Here is a 7971-nt window from a genome sequence, read left to right as displayed (position 1 = left end):
GGGCTCCTCGTCTGTAAGTTCACCCTATTTCTACTTCTCCTTTATTCGTTTTTTGTTTCTTTTGGCTGCTTTGATTTAGTTTGTGAAACATGAATTATTATGGTCAGTTGACTCCTAATTTGATGTGGGTCTGTCTTGCTGATACTGATTTACAGTTAGTTGGAGGTAGGGTTAGTCTGCGTCATGGTCTTGAACAGAAGTCCCTTGCTGTAGAATTGGGGAGCAGCTGTGGCTCGAAAGAGATGGGAGTGGTGAGCGGAGCGGCGACGGGAATGGTGCGCGTTGTTTCATTTGCAGAGGCTAACAAAACATGTGACGAGCTTGTGGAGATCATCCACCGGTGGCAGGAGCTCTTCCAGGAAGCAAGGGAAGATTTGAAGAAGGCGAATGCCGGGATCGTAGAAATTACGGTTGAGAAGAACAATCTCCTTGAAAAGCACGTCCGGTCGTTGCAGGAATCGGTTGCAGCTGCGAAGCGACATGACGAGGATGTGAAGGCGCTGAAGAAGGAGATTTATGAACTGCGCTGGGAGCAAACCTGCAACAAGATCATTGGAGACTAGGTATACAGGGGCATCCCTGGCTGTTGTGTGCGTATGGTGTTCTTAAGCAGTGGAGTGTAGTTTCTTACCTTTACTTGTGAAATTCTGTCAGCTACCTTGCAAACAAAATGTATTTTGGTTTCGAGTATCGTTGTAATTAGGCGCCATTACTTATGATGCACGGGACGTGAAGTCTCTGCATCTACGGTTGTTAACCTATTATTGTAATGACTTGTGTACTGATGAAGGCGTGTATGTTTGTGACATTACTGTGTTGTTGTGTTTCGGGTCACAGACATGGCCTTGCATCCCACAGATTCATGGTGTGGTTTTATATAGAGTCACGTTCGCCTGTATTTGTGTTCGAAATGTTTCCGTCGACTCGTTGAGAAAAATAGGCACGTACTCTGGTGAATCCCACAGGGGAATGGTTTCGTCTTTTGCATAGTCATCTTCATACGTTTATGATGGAAAGAAAGCAGAATGGGTTTAGATTTTAACGCTAGCTGTTTGCTTTGTGAGATTCGAGAGTTGAGTTGTTTAAAAGCGTAAGTTCCTTGTTTTTAAAAGCCACGGTTCTTTACTGAGTTACGTCGCGCTTCGTTTATTAGAAGCACGGACGTGAAGTGAATATAGCCGCGGATGATGACTTGTGCACTGTCGATGGCGTGGACGTTCGTGGCAGTGTTCAGGTCTTTTGCATAGTCACGTTCATACGTTTATGATGGAAAGAAAGCAGAATGGGTTTAGATTTTAACGCTAGTTGTTTGCTTTGTGAGATTCGAGAGTTGAGTTGTTTAAAAGCGTAAGTTCCTTGTTTTTAAAAGCCACGGTTCTTTACTGAGTTACGTCGTGCTTCGTTTATTAGAAGCACGGACATGAAGTGAATATAGCCGCGGATGATGACTTGTGCACTGTCGATGGCGTGGACGTTCGTGGCAGTGTTCAGGGTCACAGGCACGGGCGTGAAGCGCTAAAAGGCATACATCCCTATAATATAGAGTCACGGTCTCGTCCGTTTGTGTTTCGAATTGTTCCGTCAACTCCATCAGACGGAGATGCACGGGCGTTCAGTCCAGAAAGGATTTTTAATTCTAGGGAACCACCGGAATTGGTTCAGATGTGAGCTCTCAGTGTTCACTCTGTGAGGCACGGATTGGCCTATTCGAATAGGCACGTACGCAAGTGAATCCCGTGGGGGCATGGTTTCGTCTTTCGCATAGTCACGTTCGTACGTTTATCTTGGAAATAAAGCGGAATGGGTTTAAATGTTAACGGTAGCTGTTTACTTTGTGAGTGGCCGACTCAAGAGTCGAGTTGTTTAAAAGCGTAAGTTCCTTGTTTTTAGAAGCCACGGATCTGTACTGAGTTGCGGGGCGCTTCTTTTATTAGAAGCACGGGCGTTAAGTGACTACTGCCATGGTTCTATTCCAGGTAGCGACATGACCTGTGCAGTGACGATGGCGTGAACGTTCGTGGCAGTGTTAAGGGTCAGAGGCACGGCGTGAAGCTCAAAGAGGCATGGTGCTGTATGATATAGAGTTACGTTCCCCTGTGTTTCTGTTCCAAGTGCTTCTGTCAACTCGATCAGAAGTCCTAATTTGATGTGGGTGTGTTTCCGCTGACTCCTAATTTGATGTGGGTGTGTTTTGCTGATACTGATTTACAGTCAGTTGGAGGTAGGGTTAGTCTGCGTCATGGTCTTGAACAGAAGTCCCCTTCTGTAGAATTGGGGAGCAGCTGTGGCTCGAAAGAGAAGGGAATGGTGAGCGGGGCAGCAACGGCAAGTGTTGTGAGGTCCTTGTTAGTTACTCTCAATAACCTGGTCGATGAGATGAATACTTTGGTTTCACTTCCAAAGGCTGACAAGACGTACGAGCAAGTGCTGGAGATCACCTACGCGTGGAAGAAGCTTTGCGAGGAAACAAGAGAAGATTTGGACAGGGCGAATGCCAGGATCGTAGAAATTACGGCTGAGACAAAAAATCTCCTTAGAGAGCACATCCGGTCATTGCAGGAATCGGCAGCAGCTGTGAAGCGACATGACGAGAATATGAAGGCGCTGAAGGAGGAGATTGATGAACTGCGCCGGGAGCAAAGCAACAAGAAGGTTGGTGGGGACTAGGTATACAACAGCGTCCCTGGCTGTTGTGTGCGTCTGTCATTGTTAAGCAGTGGAGTGGAGTTTGTTACCTTGTCTTGTGAAATTTCGGTGTCAGCTACCTTGCTAACAAAATGTATTTTGGTTTCGAGTATCATTGTAATTAGGTGCCGTTACTTATGATGCACGGGACGTGAAGTGTCTGCAGCCACGGTTGTGAACCTAGTATTGTAATGACTTGCGTACTGATGTAGGCGTGTACGTTCGTGGCTTTTGTGTCTTGCAGTGTTTCGGGTCATGGACTTGCACCCCACAAATTCATGGTGTGGTTTCATATAGAGTTACGTTCGCCTGTATTTGTGTTTGATATGATTCCGTTGACTCGTTCAGAAAAATAGGCACGTACGCAGGTGAATCCCATGGGGGCATGGTTTCGTCTTTTGCATAGTCACGTTCGTACATTTATCATGGAAAGAAGGCAGAATTGGTTTAGATGTTAACGCTAGCTGTTTTCTTTGTGAGATTTGAGAGTCGAGTTGTTTAAAAGCATAAGTTCCTTGTTTTTAAAAGCCACGGTTATGTACTGAGTTACGTCGCGCTTCGTTTATTAGAAGCACGGACGTGAAGTGAATATAGCTGCGGATGATGACTTGTGCACTGTTGATGGCGTGGACGTTCGCGGCAGTGTTAAGGATCACAGGCACGGGCGTGAAGCGCTAAAAGCATGCTACCGTATAATATAGAGTCACTTTCCCGTATGTTTGAGTTCCGAATCATTCCGATGACTCGATCAGATGGAGAGGCACGGGCGTTCAGTGCACAAAGGCACCGTCAGGTTCTTTCTTTAAATGGGGATACCCACCGGAATTGGTTCAGATGTGAACACCCACTGTTTACTCTGTGAGGCACCGAATAGCCTATTCGAGAGACGCTGGTGTGGTATATTCTTCGCACGGTCATGGGTCTCAGGAAGGCACGGCGTTTTATTGTGTAGAGTGACGTTAGTTTGTCTTGGTGTTCCAAATGGCGTGGTTTTGTGTAGAGTCTCGTTCGCCTGTATTTGTGTTCGAAATGATTCCGTTGACTAGTTTAGTACAAGAGGCACGGACATGAATGCCATCAGGGCATGGTTGGGTCTGTCGGAGAGTCATATTTCGTAAGTTTATTGTTGAAACAAAGCGAAATGGGTTTAGGTGTTAATGCTAAATGTTTACTTTGCAAGTGACCGGTTCCAGAGTCGAGGTGTTTAAAAGCGTAATATCCTTGTTTTTAAAAGCCACGTCTCTGTGCTGAGTTTTGTGGCTCTTCTTTTATTAGGAGGACGGGCGTTAAGTGACTACAGCTACGGTTCTGTATCAGGTATCGACATGACTTGTGCACGGATGATGGCGTGGACGTTTGTGGCAGTGTTAAGGGTCACAGGCACGGGCGTGAAGCGGTAAAAGGCATGCTGCCCTATAATATAGAGTCACGGTCGCATGCGTTTGTGTTCCGAATTGTTCTGTCGACTCGATCAAACGGAGAGGCACCACCGTTCAGCGCACAAAGGTTCTTTAATTGGGGAGACCCTGCGGAATTGGTTCAGTTGTGAATACCCACTATTTACTCTGTGAAGCAGGGAATGGCTTATTCGAGAGACGCTGGCGTGGTATATTCTTCGCACGGCTATGGGTCCCAGGAAGGCACAGCGTCGCATTGTGTAGAGTGACGTTAGTTTGTCTTGGTGTTCTAAATGACTCCGTTGAACCATTCACACTGAAATACACAACTATATGCGTTACACGGAGTCACATTCGTGGCGTTCACTCGTATTCGGTGTGAACGCCTCTCCGGAAACCTAAGGGTCTGACATGCGTTTCCTCCGGTGACGCCGTTCTGAAGGAGGTGGAGGTATTTAATAGAGTGAACGCCACGTGTCCGTGCTGCGGAATCCAAAAGGACCGACGGCCGTCTCATCCGTCGGTGAAGCGAACGCCGCGTGTCACCCTTCCGTCTCCCAGGGTCAACAAGCAGTTATTTAAGCCGAGCGGCGTCCGCCACCACTAGACATCATCCTGCTTCTCCCTCTTTCACCGGCAATCTTAGGAAATCACCCATCTTCCTCTTTTCGCTTGTGACGTTCCCCGCCATGGTTCGTCACAAGATAACTACTTATGCGATGCTTACTCCCGAGCGTCGCTTTCAGTTGCAGGAGGACATCCGTTCGAGGCGCGCGACTCGGGTCGCAGCAGGCATGTCTCCAGACTCGCCGGGGCTGGAGGAGATTGGGGAGGTGGAGGAAGTGGAGGGGGATCCGTCGAAGCTCATGCAGGGAGTTGATTTAGTTGGGGGAGATGTGATGGAGGAAGAGGAGGGGGTGACAAGGATGAGGAAGACGATGTGGAAGTCGTGGACGAGGATGACGAGGAAGGCGTGGAGGAGGATGACGAGGACGACGAGGAAGGCATGGACGAGGATGAGGAGGACGACGAGGAAGATGTGGACGAGGACGACGAGGAAGGCATGGACAAGGATGAGGAGGACGACGAGGAAGGTGTGGACGAGGACGATGAGGAAGACGTGGATGAGGATGACGAGGACGTCGAAGAAGGCTTGGGCGAGGATGACGAGGACGACGAGGAAGGCGTGGACGAGGACGACGAGGAGCGAGATGACGAGGACGTCGAGGAAGGCTTGGACGAGGATGACGAGGACGACGAGGAACGCGTGGACGAGGAAGACGAGGCGGAGTTCTATCTCGGTGAATCGGCCTTGATGGCGGAGCAGACCGCTATCCTGGAGTCCATCCAAGATGATGCGTATGTGGAGTCCAACCGACGCTTCCTCCGGGAAGAGCAGGCGAAGATCGATGTGCTCTTTGACGAGCTAGATGCGGAGCAGGAGGCGGAGGCCAACGACGTCGATGTCACAATGGAGATAGTGGACATCTCCGACGACGGGGAGTAGTGTAGTTTTGTTGGTCGATGTTTGCTTTTCCATGCTTTTTATGATTTTCATGTTTTATGTGTCTGTAAAGGTTGAACAATGTCAAGCAATCGTCGTTGTCAGAACGGAGACAGTTTCGTCTTAGTGTCAAACAATCGTGTTTTGTTCCTAAGTAGTAGTACTACACCGTCCAAAATAAATGTGTCAACTTTGCAGTACAATTCACATTGTACTGGTTAGTACAGTGTTGAGCGAATTAATTTGTGATGGAAGGTGTATGTTTTATTTCAAATTGCAGTTTTAAGTACCATATTTGTCTCGTAAGGCATATGTTTTATTAAACTATATTGTTTTATTATAGATTGCAGTTTCAAGTACAAAATAAACGTCTCAACTAGGGCACATATTTGATTCTAGAGATTTCAGTGTGGTTAGATTTGATTATGGTTTCAACATGGTTAGATTCTAGAGAGGCACTCAACAACATGCACAAAAAAGCCACAGATGTGCTTCTTCGACATTTATCCAGGACATTCGGGGTTTTATAAGTGTAGAAAGAATTTTTTTTTCACTTATATGTTGTGTGGCAGAGGCATGGCAATTACTTTTGTGAGAGGCATGAATGTGCCGACGGAACGGGCACGGTCACGTATCAAATAGGTGCAAGGTGATCCCTAATGTCTCCTTAAGGTATCATCTATACACTTTACTGTTACAAGCACGATCGTCGTTCTTGTTGAGGCACGGAGGTGAAGGATGGAGTATTTGCGTCAGCGATAGTCACGTCCTATATTAAGGAGGAAGCAAATCTTCACAACTGCGATATGTCGGAAGCTGGTTGTAAGGCACGCTCCTGCCTCTACGTTTTCGTTGACGTCACGTTTTTGTTCTGAGCAACCTTGTTAACATGTTATGCCCGAGAGAGGTACGGTGTTACCCGGCGTAGAGGCATGCACGTAACTAACTGGAGGCACGGAGACGTGATTTCAAGGGAGGTACGGACGCGAAAATGATCGTTATGCAAGGACGTGAAGGTGTGCCTCTGCTTTAAAGAAGCTTTCACTGGCACATTTTCATTGTGGGGGGCATGGACTATGAGCTCCATGTGTTTTCGAAGGCATTAGACCTCATTAATGAACATATCAGAAAGAAGGTGAATCTTTTGGTTGACGTCTAGAATGTTGCGTAAAATGACGTGAATCCAAGTTACGCATGGTCCCCTTGGTATCAGAGGCACGTAGGCACGTAAGTGCCTATTGTGGTGCACTGGAAATAAACTTGTGCAAAAGACATGTAAACTGCAAGCAAACTACAAGGTTAACTGCGACACTAGCAAACCTAAATTTATAACAAGCAAAAGGCAGTCTTGAGCGAAAGCAAATCTAATGAGAAATCTAGAATGTTCTAGATAATTTTGTTTGCCGGGACCATCTGCTTCAGTAGTCGTAGTCGCCACAGGACCTAGCGCGCTTCCTGGTTTGCTCCTTGTCGAGTTTTGCCCGGCGAAGCCCTTCCTGGATGATGCTGAGGCGGTTCCATATCTCGTACGCAGCGTAAGCGTCCTTTGCCGCGTACTCGATGTGCCTCATGGACAGGGGCATGGACGCCCAGCGCTGGTGAGCTCTACGTCATGGACAAGGATGCCTGAGACGTCCCCAAGGGAGTTCATAGGCTTGGTAGCTGTAGGCACCCTCCATTCCTTCTGGATGTCGACGTAGTGGGCGATCTCCAGTCCGACGCGGCCGAGCATCTCTATGTCGCCGTCGATGGAGAAGCCAACAAACGTGTACCTGGGGTCCGCGAGGAAGTTGTCGAACTTGGTGCAGTTCTTGTCGGCCGCGCTCAGTTGGAAGAGCAGCACCGGATGATCCTTGCCGATGGAGAGCTGGACTAGGGCAGGTTTCTGATCTTCGCCATGGTCGTTGGTGTACTTCACATCAACTCCGACGATCTTGTGGCGCTCGAACTGGAGGTGTCGCTCGAACTGCTCAATGGTGGTCGCCGCCTTGTGCAAGTCGTTGGTGTGGATCACGTGCAACTTTGTGTTGCTGTGGGCCTGCACCTCCATGAATTCCTTGGTGAATCCCATCGGTTGGAGCAGTTGGTCCTCCTGTAATCAGATTTTTTGTGGAGAACAATGAGTGGGAGAGCAATGGCGATTTCTGTTCTTTGTGTGTGAGAAGGCCGCAGCGGGAGTCTAAATTTAAGGGCGGGGAAGTGGCAAAGGAGTGCACGATCTCACTATCGACGCGGTTGTGCACATCGTGGGTTCTGGATCGTGGGTTTTCTTTATAAAAAATAAAAAGAAAATCAGTAGTTGCATTTATAAAAATGTCATATCTCCAGCAAGTCGTGGAGATGATCGTTGTCTTTCGTAGTTTGCTGTCAAATGTTAACTTTTAC

At 47.8% G+C, this 7971-nt stretch overlaps 1 pseudogene; it reads right to left on the bottom strand.

Annotated features, from left to right (window-relative positions):
- Window positions 1–7004: 7004 nt before the first annotated feature.
- LOC125542195 lies at window positions 7005–7657 on the bottom strand (annotated as a pseudogene).
- Between the last annotated feature and the right edge of the window lie 314 nt (window positions 7658–7971).

The sequence above is a fragment of the Triticum urartu genome, chromosome 3 (assembly GCF_003073215.2).
Source record: "Triticum urartu cultivar G1812 chromosome 3, Tu2.1, whole genome shotgun sequence".
Lineage (NCBI taxonomy): Eukaryota > Viridiplantae > Streptophyta > Magnoliopsida > Poales > Poaceae > Triticum > Triticum urartu.
The sequence above is the reverse complement of the archived record's forward strand: the minus strand, read 5'-3'. Positions and strand labels throughout refer to the sequence as shown.